The following is a 17,909-nucleotide window of genomic DNA, read 5'->3' on the forward strand; positions in this document are numbered from 1 at the left end:
CATTCTTCTGTGGCTCCATAATCTCCTTGATCAGAAAATTTGGGACACAACTGAGTTACATGATGTTATAATATAGTTTCTCTTATGTCCTGAGTCTTCACTGACCTTGAAAGGCTAGGGCCAAAATGTTGGCTGACTTTGCAGCCCTTCCTTTTCTCCAATTTTTTATCTGCAAACTTAGGTTGTTAGCCTTCCAGAAGAGAAGCTTATTATTACCCTGCAACATATGCAGTTCGGTTTACCCTAACTATCTGTCTAAATATTAAACTTCTTAAGCACAACATGGAACAGGTATTTTCTATCAAGTATGGATATGTTAAACTTTAAGTCCCTACAGAATATGAAGAAAAAAATAATTTAAAAAAATAGGAATACACACTTACATATTTTTACACAGAAATAAGAACGTGATCTCTAAAATATTAAAAAAACTGTCAACTATAATTCTATGCTAATGAAGAAAAACTTTTTAAATGAAGCAGAATACAGACTCTTTTCCAACCACTGAAAGGCCTAGGATTTCATAATGCAAACTATAAATAAAGTTAAAAGTAAAAGATTGGGTAAAAGTATACCATGCTAACTGTAATCAAAACAAAGTAGGCAAGGTAGTTTTCAGGCCAGAGAATATTACTGTGGTTAGAAGGTTATTTTATGATAATCAAGAAGTCATTGTATTAGGAAAACATAAATCCTCATGGCCACACTGCTTCCACTGTTGTAATTATGAGTCTTATTGCTGTTCCTTTATATTTCTACATCCTCAATTAGTCATTAGGTTCGTACATTTATGACTGAATGCTTTGTTCACTAGACTGTGTACAAAGTAGGCGCTTTATTAATGTCAGCCATTTTAAACATGTTTTCCTGCAGAAGACTAAAACCTTAGAAAGGATTTCTCCCCTGCATCTAGTCAACATGGGGCCCCAGAAGTTGCATCTAGAAAGAGTTGAATGTAAAGTACCCTGGGGAGTTCTTTCCTTTTGCTGTGGCGGCTGCAGACAGGAGTGTGCTCAGCCTCTTCTGAAGAGGCTGGCCTCCGGCGTCCTCCGCTGTGGCAAAAAGAAGGTCTGGTTGGACCCCAATGAGACCAACGAAATTGCCAGCCAATTCCCTTCAGCAAATCCAGAAATTGATCAAAGCTGGGCTGATCTTCTGCAATCCTGTCATTGTCCGTTCTAGGGCGCGATACCAGAAGAGCACCTTGGCTCGCCGGAAGGGCAGGCACATGGGCATCTGTAAGCGGAAGGGTGCAGCCAATGCCTAGATGCCAGAGAAGGTGACCTGGAAGCACTGACTGCAGATCCTGCAAAGGCTGCTCCCAAGATACTGGGAATCTAAGAAGATTGACCAGCACATTTACCACAACCTGTACCCAAAGGTGAAGGGGAATGTGTTCAAGAACAAGTGGGTCCTCACATCCACAAGCTGAAAGTGAATAAGGCCTGCAAAAAGCTCCTGGCTGACCAGGACCTGACGAGGCTTGCAGGTCAAAGACCAAGGGGGCACGCAAGTGCCGTGAGGAGTGCCTGCAAGCCAAGAAGAAAGAAATCATCAAGACCCTGTCCAAGGAGGAGGAGACGAAGAAGTAGTGCCCTGTGTGTATAGAGAGCAGGCAGGGCCCAAATAAAAGAGCTCTTGTCCATTCCTCTGGAGTCTGCGCAGCCTGCTCTGCTTTCTCCCTGTCCAGCCTGGCTGCCCCTCCAGTCTCCTTTCAGGGGTGTGGGGCCTGTAGGAGGGGAGATGTGGCTTCTGCATGCACCACCAAAATACCGTCCCTGTGGTCGCTTCAGCAGCACATATACTAAAATTGGAACAATACAGAGAAGATTAGCAGGGCCCCTGCGCAAATACTGTCCTTTTAAGTCTGCACTTTCCTGCTCACAACACTGAGGAAGTGGTTTCGGGGTTAGGACCAATACTTGTGACATAGTTGGGGGTCATATGTTTGTGATTTTGGTACGAGGCAGTAAACCCTGGGGCTTCATGCTGATTTATATCCACCAAAAAAAAAGGTCCTGGGGAAGAATGCTGACTCTCCAACTGGATCCTGAAGGCCTCAAAGCCCCAGATGGCACTCACTCAAGCCACAGTGCACTGGGAGCAGCTCGGAGGTGAGCTTTGCTGAGAAAACCAGAAAAGTTCTGGCTGGGCTTCCTCGGGGTGCAGAGAACCCCAGCTCACAGGGAAAAGTCTGCAGGCATGCAGCCTGAAGTCCATCCAAACTCGGGGCTGCCCAGCCCCCATGATCCTGGGAAGCACCCCCAGCCCAGGCAGTTTGTAAATGAAGCAAGTTTGCAAAATGACTAGATTTCAAATGATATTCTGGTCTGTAGTTATTGAGGGGAAATAAAAAACTCTCCTTTCAAAGAATGAAAAGGCTTCCCCACCCTCCCCTTCCTTTCTCTTCTATGATGGCATTTCCATAAGAGACACTGCTTGATGGGCCTGTTCCCTTTAAATTATTTTCTAACGATCCAGGCAGTCACACGCTCCAGCTGCCTCTCCTTGGCCTACCTTTCCTTTCAATTACTTTCCTTCTTCCGAGGAACAATGGTCGCACAACCCCTCCCGGCTGGGACTGCCATGCTCAGCGCCTCTGCGGCCAGGTGCCCAGGCTGGGCTCCGGCTTTGTTCCCCTGGCCAGACGGCCGGTGTTTCATCTTCCTGTCTCCCCTTTCTGTGCCATTTAAACTTTAACCTGGTAGTAACTTTGCCCGCCTTGATTCCTGATTCAAAGGCTGGTGGATGAAAAGCCCTCCCCTCGGATGCGGCTTGAAAACTTCATCCTCAGTCTCTCTCTGTCTTTGAACTGCCTTGGAGCCTTTTTGCCCAGGCTGTTTTATTCTCCATGGGCTGCTGGCTTTCAGGCCTGGGGGCTTAGGAAAGGCAGCAATGGGGGCTTCCTGTTTGGGGCTCTATAGGACACAAGTTCTCCCGGTGGGCAGTTCATGTCACCCCCCCATTCTTGCCACCCCACCTAGGACCCCCCAGATCTGGGCCCTCAGGACTCCATCTCTGGCCTACAGGGCCAATCCCTTGCTCCCAAGCAGCCCTCCTCCGGCTCAGCTTCCCTTCGCAAGCCCCAGACCCACAGCAACTTCAAGGCTTGCAGCCCCAGGTGGGTCTTCCAGAAACTTTTTCCTTTTCAATGCCAGGCAGGCCGCTGGCGGCTCTCAGATGTCAGGCGAAGCACAATGAGTGAATTCTGCCATCATAGAAAACTCAGGTAGTTGAGACCAAATGGGACAGTGGGAAAAATGGAGCAGAGAGAGGGCGAGTAGTAAACCCCAATGCAGAGGCAACTTCTACTCGTCCTCCACGCACGCTGTGCGCCACCAGGGCAGGCAGCCCTGCTGGTTGAGTCTCATGTGGTCCCCGCTGTTCGAAGCTCAGGTGTTGTGGTGGTGGGCTCTCAAGAGCAGTCTCTGTAGCACCGTTGCTTCAGTGGACAGAGGTATAAATACTGAAGTATACTGAACCATGCCAACCCCTAGAATCTATGGCTTTGACTTTATTTGGAAAAAGAGGTTTTCGCAGGTGTAATAAAACTGAAGATCTTGTGATAAGGAAATCATTCTGGATCATCCAAGGCTGCCCTTAACCTTGTGACAAATGTCCTTATAAGAGACTCACAGAGGGAGGAGACATAAGGAGAAGCAGAAGGGGTAATGTGACCCCTGAGGCAGAGATAAGGGTCACGTGGCCACAAGACTGCAGGGGGTGGGGCTTGGGGGGGAGTGGGAGATGGTTGATACACGACAGTTGGAGCCCCAGAAGCTGGAAGAGACAAAAGAGGCATGGATTGCTCCCTGGAGCCTAAAGGGATAGCACAGCTCTGCTGACACCTCGATTTCAGACTTTGGTCCTTCACAACTGTGAGAGAATACCTTTCGTCACCCTCAGCTGCCAAACGTGATAATTTAGCTTTGGGAAACAAATGTAAGTGCACAGAAGTAAGAGTGGAAATTTTGTGGGTATTCACACCCCTCAGCAGAACCTGGTGCTGAATGATGGCCCAGCCCAACCCCAGTCTCAGAGGATGGGTGCCCATTGGCTCTCAGCTACTCACAGCTGCTTCAAGACCCTAATGAGTAATTGGCCTGAGGTTGGACAAGACAGGGGACAGGGTGAACAGCAGTCTACCAGCATGACAGTCTGGAAGTGTCCTGGAATAGAGTACCTTTAAAGGAAAGCCAGACAGGCCCACTCAGCTTCATAACAAAGGATTGAGACAGCCGGGAAGGGACAATGTTCTAGGGTTTGGCAACTCGGTTTGTCTCCCAGCTATGCATCTAGATTTATGTTCCAAGTCCTTGGGAGCAGAGGAGTTGGCTGCAAATGCTGAAAGCATGGTTCAGACACAGGGACCAAACCGCTGCTCTGGAAGGCCACAGACCCAGAGTGGCAGAGATGGGGAGCCAGAGTTTTTCTTGCCATAGTTCAGGGCAAGGAGGATCTAAAAGGTGGGGAGCCTTACCAGCTTGAGATGGCCAGCCTACCCATGCTGGGTGTGCAGAGGCAGCTGTGGAGCCAGAGGAAGGAAGGCCAACAGGAGACCACCAGACCGAAAAGACCCAAGGTGTGTCTAGGTGACATCATGGAGCCTAAGCAGGTGTAGTATCCAGTGGAAGCTGATAGCCCACAATGCCTGCAGGGGCATTACTTCTTAGGCAACAGTATTTCAAGCATGCTGAACCAGACTTAGGCCTTTCATGGGCCATTTGGTAGGAGCAACATGCCTGTGAGTCAAGCCTGGAAAGAGAGAGTCCCAAAATAGTCAGATGACATTTTGAGGGTGTTTCTAGGAACACTGAAATATTTACCAAAAACAAAAGCCACATAAGTAAAAATTGCTGTCAATGCCTCTTTGTGGCCTTAGGCTCCTTGGTCTGGTGGGCATGGATCCCAACAGCAACAGAATCAATTCAGGTCAAGCTCTTCCATGAACCACTGTGTGGTTCTCAGCCAGTGAAAGCCTGGCGTGCCTTGGAGTCACTCAAGGGCTTGTGAACCATACCATGGTCAGCTTCAGTCTCACCAATGAGGTCAGTGACCCCAGGTAGGGGCCTTTCGGTCCAGAGATGCCCAGAAGACGCTAGTACAGAGCAAGGGCTGACAGCCACTCAGTCTAGTGTGTTCCACCCACTCTGGGCAGAGTCCCAACTTTCTTCCAAATCAGGGATCTCAGTTTTCCAAACAGCTCTAATGAGAAAGGTTGTTGTAGGAACTTTCCAGGACCTTCCCAGCTCTGCTGCAGTGTGCACTTGGTGGGTGGGATACACATGCAAGCCAAGGATAAGGAAGAAAGACGGGGCAGGGGCTAATGACTGCAAAAGCCCCTCCTCCTGGTCCCTGTCACAACCATGACTCATGCCCTGTTCCTGGTCAAGGTTGAGGCTTCTGAGTATCAGGATCCTGGGCTCAGGGACATCCTTGACCAGGAAACAGGAGCACCCTGTCACTGCTGTACAAAGCCACTAATGGGCCTGCACAGCCATTAGGCAGAGGACATAACTTCTCTAGGTGCCATCTAAAGCCCATTTAATTCATCACCTAAATTTACTAGTAGGTATAAACTTCCATCCATGAGGGAAAGGTGGGCCATAAGCACCTTGCCTCTTCTTACCCAGAAGAGTGGGTTTTAATTTCAGGGCAGCTGGCTTTCCAAGTGCAGTGGGTGCTGTCATGTTCACTTGGCCATGATGCATGTAGTTGAAATGGGGAACAGGCGGTGCCAGTATGCTTTTCTTGGGAAGCATCTCACCTCCAAAGACTCCCTTCTGCCTTGTGAAGATCTGAGTATCCTCCAGCACCCTGTTCTCAGCACATCAGAAGGTTCCCTGGCAGTGGTGGTGACACTGCACCCCCACATTAGCATCCACCCTCCACTGTGTTCCCAGAATGTTTGCTCCCTCAAGAAGTCACCTGTACCTCAAGGCCACCCAGGCAGAGCTTTAAGAAGGAGCCCTCTATAAGCTATGGGATGGGTATTGGCCAAGGTACAGCATCTCACCACAGTGGAGTGGTTGCAGAAGGCCTTGGCTTTGTTGGCCATATGTCTACTGCATGGACAACCACAGTGAGAGGAAGAGTGTTGGCCACACCTACAGGGACCTCACTATAACCACTCCCCACAATTCTCCACACCCCAAACTGTTACATATTTACTCTGGAGCCAAGGATCCTCCAGGGAGGAAAAATGACACTTACTCTCCTCCTGCCTAATACATGGAATATGTGAAGTGACTTCTGGTCAGAAGGGACCCCAAGGATCTTCTCTACAAGGAAAGCTGGACTCTGAACTGGACACTGGTCCATTCCCTGCCAGGGTGGCTAGGAGCAGAGGGTATTGGATGTTATATGGGGCTCAAGGCCTCTTCTTGGATTGTGGACTACAGGGTTAGACATGGCAGGGGTGGAGTTCTCAGGAGTTAGACCCAGGAAAGTGGAACATAAGCAAATGGCAACTGTGGCGCCTCTCCTCATGCTAGTCAGGTTTCTAGTACTGTGATGATACCTGAAGGAAAGTTCTATTCTGGCTCATAGTTGTGATAGTTCCAGTCCATGGTCACTTGGCTTGTGGCTCTGGTTCTGTGATGGCAGCACAGTACAGGAGGAAAACTGTTGGCTCTGCAGTGACTAAGAAGCCAAGAGAGGCTGGGGTCTGGGCAGTCTCTTCAGGGTACACCTGCAGTGACCTCACATCCTTCCCAGAGCCTTATACCCTAAAGGTTCCACCGCTTCCCAACAGTGCCCTGGGCTAGGGGCCAAGCCATCCAACACACGGGTCTCTGGGAACATTCAAGAGCCAGACTCTAGCAGGCACTGCCATCTGCCAGGCTGGTGGTGAAAGGTCCTCTGCAGATGGGGTCCTGGCCTCTCACAGAGTCAGGTGTCTGCAGATCTACTGTTCTGCCTTCTTGTCTCTCTCTTCTTCCAGGAGTTCAGATCAATAAGAGCTTGTCCTCTTCACTTCTGTATCCCCAGACCTAGGACATAATTAATAACTCATAATTGTAGACCAAATGACAAATCAAGGGCTCACCCAACACCATTCCATGTGCAGACACACCTCAAGACCCACAGGCACCCCGCTTACCCTGTGGGTTTCCCACAATGAACTTGTCCTCTCGAGTTCTAGCCCACTCCTGGGCCACCCCACTCTCATTTTCTATGAACCCAAGGATTAAAAACTAATCCGCATATATTTGCTTGAGCAAACCTAATTAGGAAGGTAAATCTGCAGATAGATAGATAGACATATAAATAAATAAATAAATAAATAAATAAATAAATAAATAAATGGCAAAGTAACATAAAAACCCATCCAGAGATTCCCTGTAACCCCTGCTGGGCTTCCCCATTCTGCAGTGTCCCTTTCTCAGCTCCAACAAGGAGGCAGGCCTCCTCCTCTACCAGGGAAGGCTAACAGGGAAGGCAAAGAGTGATTTGTAAAAACCGAAGCTGGACTTGGAATCCCACCATGCAAGGAGCTGAGAGCCACCTTACCTGTCCATTGGCTTTCAAGGCTTTGAGTTTCATTTCCACCAGAGACTCCAGCAAATGGTTAGACATCTCTACTGCAAGGAAATAGAACCCCAGTACCAACAGCCTTAAAGAGTAGAGGCAAATGTATGTTTGTATATATGTGATAGTGCGTGTCTGCACACACACATATGCAGAATTCATGGTTCATGCAACTGAAAAGCCCAGGGTTGGTACAATACAGAAACTTAAAGAACTCTCTTTTACCTCATCGCTCCTTCATAAACAGAATGCCTCTAAATCCCTTCAGAGGTCTGCCAGCAGCCAGCTTCTATCCTAACTCCAGTGGCTGGGAAGGCCCTTTCTCTGGCCCATGGATTGGCCATAATTGGAGCTGACTGCATTCTCTTTGGTCATGCGTGCATCCATGAACTAATCATATCCTCAGAGGAACATAAACTATCCCAACTGGTCAACTCCAGGTCACATGCTCCACTTCTCAGGTCAGGAATAAAGTTCATCTCACCTGAAGCCCAAGTTAGTTGCAAGTAAGGGAGAACGTGGTTCCCAAAAGGAGGATAAGCATGCAGAATGTGTTCGCTCCAGTTAATGAGTGGAGTGTTCAAGTCCCGTGGGCAGGGCAGACACAGGCCTAGGGATAGGGAAAGAGCAGCAGCAAGTCTGGGGTAGGTCCTAGGGAGCCAGCTGATTACAGAAGGGGGTTCCCAACCTAAATGTACAGGTCCTTGGGTGTGGGTTCTTGGTCACAGGGCCTTCTGTGCTCCTGAGGGTCCCAGACAGGGCTGTGGGGTGCCGAGGGGCTTAGGTGAGTATTATTATTTATTTTTATTTTTCTGGCGGAACTGGGGATTGAACTCAAGCCCTTGCACTTGCCAAGGAAGCATTTATTCCACTGAGCCCCAGGGTTTGCCCTATTCACCTAGATGTTATCCATGAAGCCTTGGCACTATGTCAGGCAGAGTGCAAGCCCTTTCTGGGTATCATCTTACAGGACTACTACTTGTACTTAGTACTCAGGAAGTACTTACCGCTATTATGTTTTAGTACTATCACTATTATCCCTGTATAGACAAGGGCCGCTGAAGCTTAAGAGTACAATTCCGTGTCCAGTTCTGTGGCTAGAGACAACCAGCCGGACAGTGCGCTCCCACTCCATACTGTCCTCCCTGGTGGACACTGGGGGGACTTCGAGGGGGGCTGGTGGGCGGGCACCCTGCATCTTTCTCCACCCATTGGCCCAGCCAGGAGCTGAGGAGCAGAGCTGCTCTGCTGAGGCCGCAACCTTCCCAAGCAGGCGTGTGGAGCAAGGAGCCGATGGGAAGTTGCCCACCCAGGGGCCAGCTCCAAACCTTCCAGAAACCTGCAAACATGAAACAATCAGAGATGAGACGAGGCTTGAAAGCGACCGTTTTTAAAATAAAAGGAAATCGCATTGTAAAAGCCCCGGCAAAGATGACAAAGAAAAAAAAAAAACTTGTTAAGATCAAAAATGCAGCCAAACCTCAAAAAAGAGGCATGGGATAAAGGAAGTGGGGGTTTTACCTGGGAGCTTCCAAGGGGCTTCTAAAGTGGGCGAGGGCGGGGCTGCCCCAGCCAGGGCTTGGCGAGCCGGCTCTGTCTTCGGTGGGCACCTTTCATGTCACACCCCCTCCAGGGCCACAAGGCTGGAGGGCAGCATGGCGGTGTTGGACACCCAGTAAGTTTTCCAACTTGAAACTCATTTCCTTCCTTTAAACTCAGCAAACTTGGAATCCTTTCAAGGCACAGATACGCACTGGTGCCCTCTTCCTGCCATCTCTTCCCTGTTCGTGGGGACAGAGAAGCTTTTCTGTCTCAGGCCTGGGGAGTAAGCTAATTCTTCACCCAGGTGAGCAGAGCTAGCCTGGTGGGACCTCAGTGGCCAGAGTCCTGTTATCTTCCACTGAAGAATTGGCTTCAGAAGGGACTTTCTTGTCCTGTGCCTCCCAAGCTGCAGATGACAAACTAAGCCCCCAGCCCAGGCCTAACTCAGAACAGTGTCCTGTGTGAGTTTGCTGGATGACATTTCTCAATAAGTAGGTTTGTCCTGCCACACAGAAGAGAGGGAAGCCTGAGGTGTGTGGGAGTAGGGAGCAGGTGCCAGTCACCAGCACCACTGCCCCCCAGGCTGAAGGAAGTGTCTCTGAGTACCCTCGGTCATCTCAGAGGGCCAGGGTTGGTTCCACACAGCCTCTGGCTTTGACTGCTGAGGTGTTTGCATCCTGGAGCAGACAGGGGAACCAGGGGAGACTGGAACATACAGGTTGGGGCCTCCTGAGTGGCTGACCATGGACAGTTGGAGTCAGTGATGGGACAGGGGTGGGGTGTGGTAGACTCCCCCACCTCAGGGCCAATTGGTTCCCAGGGCAGTGACCCAGAAGCCCACCCTCACAGGACTGCACAGACCAAACTCTCAATGGGCTCCCAACAACCAGTGACAATCACACCTCACTGACCCCTCCCACCCGTCCCCCCCGCCCAGTCATTCCAGTCAGAAGAACAAGGCCCAGCTCTATGGTTGATGTGAAAGTCACACAGGGCAGGGCAGGTTCACCTGCCTGGGCAGAGCTCAGAAACAGGAGCCTGCCGGAGTAAGGCAGGAAGAGAGACAGACAGACAGAGAGACAGACAGACAGACAGACAGACGCAGAGACAACGACAGAAACACTGAAACAGACAGACAGAGAGGCAGAGACAGAGAGAACTAAGTAAAAGTCCAAAGGGAGAGATAAGGAGAGCAATAAAGAGGGAACTGGGTGTCAGAGAGTCACTGAGACCAAGGCAGAGGGGAAAGAGAAGAGGGGGAAGAAAGAGGAGGGATTCCAACAGAATACACAGTCACCCCCAAACACACTTCTGGAGATGCCTCCTGGGAGTTTGTCCTGTGCATGCAGGACTTGGAGTACTGCACGGTAGCTGTGGGCTCCTGAAGTTTGGAACTAGAAGGTGGTAGGTAAGAGCATGGGCTCTGAGGTCAGACTGCCAGGGGAGAAACACCAGCCCAGTGCCTTTCAGCTCTATCAATGAGCCTCATTTTCCTCATCTGTGAATGGGGATCATGACACAGCCTGCAGTACAGGGCTCAGGACATCCATGGCCCATGGCAGCAGACTGCTCAGCATGACCCAAGCCATGCAATGTGGTCTCATTGTGGCTAGGGCCTTGGCCTCCCTTCTTCCTCTTTTTACTATGTCTCCCCACCCAGCCACATGCCCAGCAGACACAGGAGGCCCAGACCAGCCCCTGTTTTCACTCTGACAGACACCTGCCTGCCACTGTTGATGGCCAGCAAGTCCTGGTCCTGCCTTGACCTGTCCTCCCTGGACCTGTAGCCCTCCCTGCAGGCCACATAGTCCCCAGGACAGAAGCCTGCCCAGCCCCTAATGTGCTCCATGGTGTCCCCCTCTATAAAGGCAGGGGGAATAAAGGCCCCAAGTCCTATTTCTTCCCTTATAAAAACCATCAGGAGAGGAGAAAGAGCTCATGGCTCTCAGGAAGCCCATGAGCTGCCTCTTCACAGCATTCAGCCCTGTAGTCGTGTGAGAGCTATGAGCCCGTGAGCCAAAGCTCCCTGGACCAGAGGCTGAGCAAAGGGCCAAGAGGTCAGGCTGGCTCAAAAGTACAAGACTGGAAAAGGCAAGGCAGGGCAGGTGAGGGGCCTGCAGGGAACTGGTGGCTTCAATGTCACCTCTGCAGAGAGCGTCCGTCATCGCCCTCCCTGCCAGGTCCTGCCCCCTCCTCCTCTCAACTTCACCAATGTAGTGCATATATTTTGTGGGCTACTTTGCCTTTTATCTGCCCTGACTCAGCCGCAGGTGGGACCCATAGCTGGTCCATTCCTAGGATGCCCTGTCTGTGCCTGGCACAGCACAGTTGCTCTCCTAGTATTTTTTATGAGACAAAATGTGTTCAAACTAGATAACAACAGTAGGGTCTTTTGTGGGAATCATGATAATAGGATGGACTCCCTAGGATAGGTCCACTTAGTACAAAGAAGTGAGGGTGTGAGTGGAAGGATCTCAAGCTCCCTTTAGCCCTGGGTATCTTAGGGTGTTGTGCGCTTCCTGAGGGCAAGGTGGTTTCATGGTGACACACGTGGGAAGTGCCCGGGTGATGGCCAGGGATGACAGATGCAGGGCAAGGTCACTGCCCCTGAATGCTCAGAACCCTATCTCCCATCTCCCAGAGGATTTCACGAGCACTAAGAAGGCTCCAAAATGGGCAGGAGAGGAAGCAAGTACTCGAGGAGCAAATGCATAGAACCACCTGGGTGGAGGTGACAGGGATGCTCACACAAACCCACATAGCCTCATGCTCTGGGACACTCGCAGGGATGCCGGGACACTTGCCAGTTTACTGCAGTGGCTGGGGGTACTTTGAACAGGGTAAAAGGCAATGAGGAAGTGCAGCAGAGGCTGCATGTGGCCCAGTAAGCGACCTTGTAACCAGCGTCACATAGAGGCATGCACAGAGGTGCACATGTCCCCAAGCCTGGCCCACCAAGGGCCAAGAGGTCCAGAGAAACTGAGAAGAAGCTGCCTGGAAAGCTGCAGGAAGAGGGCAGAAAAGCCACCAGAGCAGCTGAAGCTGGGGCTCTGGTCACTGGGGCAAGGTCTGGCCTGGCCTTCTGTCATGCTGTCATGAATCCCAGCACCCACCTTGACCTGGACTCCAGAGATGCTGGTAATTGGGCACCTAATGATGACACTGAGCTCCTCATCTCCAACTCTTGCTAGATGTGAAAACCCCAGACACCTGGGTGATCTGTGCTGGCAAGGGGTGCGAGAGGGATTGTAGGATTCACCCCCCAGGAAGGGAGGCTCTGACCTCAGGACCAGAGACCCACTGTGCACTGGCTGCCCAGACCAGCTAGGGGCACACAATGGTCTCTCTGCCCAGAACTCCACTCCCCTCTTCAGGAATCCCCCAGCCCTAGTCTCATTTTGGCCAGGGCACCACCGCCAGCCTCAGGCTAGGTTTTGCCACTATCTTCCCCACTCTCAAGCCTGCAAAGTCCTGCAGAGGAAACCCACTGGGAAAGGGTGGGACTGAACTATGGGCTACTAGGAGGGAGGGAGGGGAAAGGCAAGGATAGGAAATAGTAGTTAAGTTTCTGCAGGGTCTGAGCTCCTGGTAGCAGTTTTCAACTCCAGACACAGTACGTTCCTACTTTCAGCCTCCACCAGGAACCTCAAGACCTTTGAACCTAACCCTGCACATGCTCAAGTTGAGTTCTTTCACTCACATCCCTAACAGAGCCAAATGCTGCCCAATTACTGCAAAATTCACACACACACACACACACACACACACACACACACACACGGCACCACAGAGGAGCTCCCAGCCCTAGTTCCTCATGGCATGAGAACCTTTTGCAGGACTGTGCAATGCCTTCCAGCCAGCCAAAGACCGCCAGGAACATGCCTTGAAGTTGAACAGAGGTAGGTTGACCCATTGCTGTGGGGAGCATGCAATCCCTGGGTGCTTCAGACAGATGTCAGAAGGACTTTCTATGGAATTTGGGGTGTATTAAGTGAACTCGTTGCATTTTTCTCTGGGTCAGATGCTATTATGAAGTAAGATGATTCTACTACTGGGTACCTAGGAGCAAAAAGAGGACAGCAGTGCTACAGCTGCAATTAATAAAGAATCATTTTAGCCAAGTGCACAGATGTGTCAAGTTTTCCCACGGGGACAGGCTCCATGCTTTAGTGTCCAGGTGTGGCTGTGGGCTGCACTTGCTTTTCTGCTCTGACCCTGTGTGTTACCAAGTGGTGTCACCAGAAGTAGGATCCTGTGGAACTGTCTGTATCCTGGCTGTGGTGACACAGCAGCACCTGGCTGCCACGGGCTTTTCCCTCTCCCAGTTAAGAGGTGAATGTGCCTGCACCTGGTAAACCTTAAGCATGATTTCAGCTCTGCTGGAGCATTAATCCCTTGGAGGCTGGGACACTGTGTGGAATACACACAGTGCAGGGTGCACAAAGACACTTCCAGCAGCAGTGGGCACTTGGTTGGGATTTTAGGATCTGTAGGAGTTACAAAGAGGGGAAAGATGACTCAAGGAGATCAGAAACCAGAAGCCAGAAGCCAGATTAGCCCAAGGTAAGGGTTAGGCATGGTGCCTCTCTGTCCAGAGATAGAAGTCCCCAAGGTTAAGGGAGGAATTCCCACTCTTAGGTCAGACTGTAGAATCTGAGCTGCCTAATGGGGAACACATGACCTCCCTTGGCCAATCAGCACATTCCATCCATGTGACCACAGGACTGTTGAGGACAGGGTTGAGCTGATCCAGTCAAAGAACATCTGAAGGCTTCTGTGGGGGTTGTTGTCCAAGGCCTCTTATTATTTTCCATGTTTTGGAGCCAAGAAGGACATTGTCCCAGAGCTGTGTGGCCATTCTGTGAGTGTGAGAACATTTGCAAGCAAGAGGCCAACTCAGGGAAGAAATCTTCCTGGGAATCCAGTCAAGGGGAAGAACCAGAGCTGCGTGGTCACCTGAGCTCCATGCTGAGCCATTTCAGAAGCAGACCAGACGAGGACATTTCTGTTCCACAAGCTGGACTGAATCACTCTAGGCTGAAGCCGCCTAGGATTATGAGTCTGACACCTGCAACCAGAAGACCCTGATAAATTCCCCAGCTATGGTAATCCTGGCATCTACATAAGAACCACTTCCCACCTCCCTGTTCCAGGCCAGCCCTGTACACCAGGTCCTTCCTCTCCCACCTGCTTGACCTAACATGCTGGCTCAATGGTCATTTAGGGAGCTCCCTAATGGACCCTTCACTTTCTACATCTTCTACAGCCACCATGCAAGGGAGAACTGAGGATCCTGTTTTATGGATAAAGAGGTACTCATAGGCCAGCATCCCATAGCAGTTAAACAGGAGGTCCACACATGGCTGATTTTAGAACTCGGCTCACCCCATTCATAAATCTTCCTTCTGGCCAAGTGAACCAATCCACAAGGTTACACACAAGCATTTGTTGAGTTTATGTGATTGTACCTGATTGCATCCCGAAGGCCAGCCTCTGTCACAATTCCCCAATAAAGGAGCACCCTGAGATTAAGAAACACTGCAGCTGGCAGTGGAAGTGATCAAAATGTTATATATGCTATGAATTTGCCAAAATGAAAGCTAGCATCTCCACTTTCTGAAGAAGGAGGGTCCCCTCTCTACCGAGGTTGCCACTGTGGAGCCTTTGTTGGGGGCCTGGGATTCCTGGACTGGTTGTGTCCTCAGGAGTAGCCCTTAGGTACATACACACACTAATATAAGCACTAGGACCTGCCCTTGCCATACATGCCCGCATGCACACAAGCATCTGTCCCCACACACAGCCTCAGTGTATTGTGTCCATGTGACAAAATTGTCTATATTAGCAACTTTGAAAAGGAGAAGCCTTTTTCACCTCATCGTTGCAGTGCATGGTCAGCTTCTCTGTGGCTTTAGGCCTGTGGTGAGGCAGAGACATCACAACAGAAGGGTGTGGTGGCAGAAACCTGCACAACTCAAGGTGGCCTGGCCAGAGGGAGCAAGACTGCCCCAAAGGAAGGGACTAGGAACCAGATGGAGTCCCCAAGTTCCTGTGCCCAAGTTCTACTCTTTTCATCTGGACCCCAGCTCCGGCTTACGTCACTTTCCAATGATGTCATCAAGGAATGAGCTCACCACTGACGAAGTTACAGCCCCCCTCTCCTATTGCCTCCCAAGCCTTAAGTACAGTGAGCCTTCAGGAGGGAACATGGTGGACCCTAACTGTAGCCAGGGACTCCAGGCCACCTCCACTCTGTTCAGAGATCCATGCCACCAGAAAGTCTTCCCTGCCCCACCCCCTCCCTCCTTCTCCCAGGCCTCCATCCCACCCTGTGCTCACAGGGCACCCTGTGCCCCTTGGCAGTGACTCTGCTGAGACTGGCTCTGTATGGCTCAATCCTGGCACTGAGCAGGGCCTCCTGAGAGTCTGGTGAGCACGCAAGAGAAGATTGAGCAGCTTCATAGACATAAGCATGGGCCCTGGACCAGACCTGGGTTCCAAGCTTGGTTCTGCCACCTACCTCCCTTATGACTTGATCAAAGCTCTTGTCCCTTTTCCATGAGCAAAAGGAGCATAATAGTACCAAATTTACTGGCCGGATGAGAAGCAAGTGTGCTTATGCAGCGTGACTAGAACTTGGCTCTATGCAGGAGTGCTCGCCATCGTTGCTGCTCTGGTTCAGGTGCGGATAGTAGGATTTATGTCAGTGACATCATGAGTATTCCACATGACACTCCATTGGTGGGACTGGGGTTTGCCCTCCAGAGTATGCAGGCCAGCCAGCAGGCTGCCTGGGCTGCAGTATTGACCCTGCCTGTCGTGGGCACGTGGCCTCTTGTCTGAGTATCACCATGTGGTGGGACAGGCAGGCCCAATTGATTTTGAAATCTTGTCTCTTACACAGCAAAAGGTCATGTTTGCGGGTGGGCATCCCGAGGCCTCTTTCCAGCAGGGCGCCCTGTCCAAGCCGTGGGACTTCCATTAGCATTAATGGGGGCTCTCGGCAGAGGGCTGGAGCAGGAGGCTCTGGGGGGCCCGTGTGTATGTCGATGTGAAAATCATTCCTAATGAAGCAGCTCAGAGAGATCCACAAGGCTGGCTCCAATCTCATCTGCCTGAGTTGGGAAAGAGCAGATGGGGCTGTGATGTGGGGGGTACTGGGCAAGGGTCCTTGGGGCTACCGTGAACACCAGGGTCCCCAGCAAAGCTGGAGCAGAAGGCTGACTGACCTCATACCCCCAGGCAGGGCTCCCTGCTGGACCTTGCCAGGGGCTGCCAAACGAGATCAGAGGACGGAACAGTGGGAGTGGGGCACAGCTCTGTCCCGATTCTCCCTGGTTTGGCTCTGCCTGGGACAGGCTTGGGAGAGGAGATTCCTGGGAGACAGATGCTTGGACCAACTCTCAAGGGTGCTAAAGCTCTAAAACCAGAACCAAGGACCCCTTGGCCAGACCGGACTATCTCTCTGAAGCCCTCAGGGCTCCTTCTGGCTGAGCCCATGGACGGGGACTTGCCATCCAGAAGCACGACATGCTGGCACTTCACAGACAGCTGACCGAGAAGCTGCCAACTGGTTGCTCGGGGCCTGGAACTGAGATTTGAATAGCTGAGTTGCATGCGGCCATTGAAGAGGGCTTTTAAAAATAGCTTCATTACTCGAAGCTATTTCACATTTTAAGATAGAGACTTAAAGCCAGGCATGGTAGTAACACCTGTAATCCCTGCACTTGGGAGGCTGAGGCAGGATAATTTCAAGTTGAAACCCAGCCTGGACAGCCTTAGCAATTTAGCAAGAGCCTGCTCAAAATAAAAGGGCTAAGGTTATAGCTCAGCGTAAAGGCCCTGAGTTCAGTCCCCAGTACCACAAAATGAGAGAGAAGGGGGAGGAGAAGGGGCAGGCAGAGGCGGGAAGAGGAAGGGAGGGGAAAGGAGGGGAGGGGAGGGGAGGGGATAGGATGAGGGTAGGAATTGAGAACTTGGTTTGCAACCTGAAAGGTGCAGCCCCCGCAGCCTGGTTCCTAGGCCTCAGCCAGTTTCCTGTTGCAGACCTTCCCTGCCCCAGGGGCAGGTGCTTTTGTCATGCTTGTGCTCCTTTTGTCTCTCTGGTGGCCTGCAGGCCTTGTTTTGGAGTTAATGATCCGGGTTTGTTTTTGCAGATACTGAGGTCTAGAAAGGGCCTCATGTTCCTGTCTCAGAGCCTGTGAACCTGCTGTCCCCTCTGCTTGGAACGCTCCTGTCCTGGGTGGCTGTGGGGTAGCCTGGAACCTCATTCAGATCACTGCCCACAGGCAGAACCACTGTCCCTTCCTAGCCCCATCACGTCCCCTTTCGCCTGGCCCTGCTTTGTCCTTTGTCATAGCTCCTCTCTCTTCCTGAGGTAGAATCCCTTCCCCTGGAGCACTCTTTGTCTCAATCCCACCCTGCAATGCAGTATCAGCTCCAGGTAGGACCTGGCCTGTGGTAGGTGCTCAATAAATACTTTTGAATGAACAAAAAAGAGAAAAAGGGAGGATATGGGGCTATAGAGCGTGAAGAGCCTTGAGCACCAGACTGAGGCCCAGGAATAGGGATCCTAGTGATGGGTGTCTATCTTGATTCTTTTTTTTCAGTACCAGGGATCGAACTTGGGACCTGGCACTTGCTAGGCAGGTGCTTATGTCACTCTAATCTTCTCTGGAAAGAGTGTTCCAAGCAAGGTCTCCAGGAAGCCTCGTTTCCATATCAGCCATGCAATCTACATGACAAACAGCCACATGTGCTCAGTAACTTTGAGATGCAAAGGTCCTGGCCTCTGCCCTCTGGTCTTAGCATAATTAGGGAAAATAATAAGGCATCAG

At 51.0% G+C, this 17,909-nt stretch overlaps 2 pseudogenes; both read left to right on the top strand.

Annotated features, from left to right (window-relative positions):
* Nucleotides 1–918: 918 nt before the first annotated feature.
* LOC111813226 lies at nt 919–1,592 on the top strand (annotated as a pseudogene).
* A 188-nt stretch (nt 1,593–1,780) lies between these two features.
* LOC111813229 lies at nt 1,781–1,879 on the top strand (annotated as a pseudogene).
* Nucleotides 1,880–17,909: the final 16,030 nt, after the last annotated feature.

Source organism: Octodon degus, unplaced genomic scaffold (assembly GCF_000260255.1).
Source record: "Octodon degus isolate 3935 unplaced genomic scaffold, OctDeg1.0 scaffold00173, whole genome shotgun sequence".
Taxonomy (NCBI): domain Eukaryota; kingdom Metazoa; phylum Chordata; class Mammalia; order Rodentia; family Octodontidae; genus Octodon; species Octodon degus.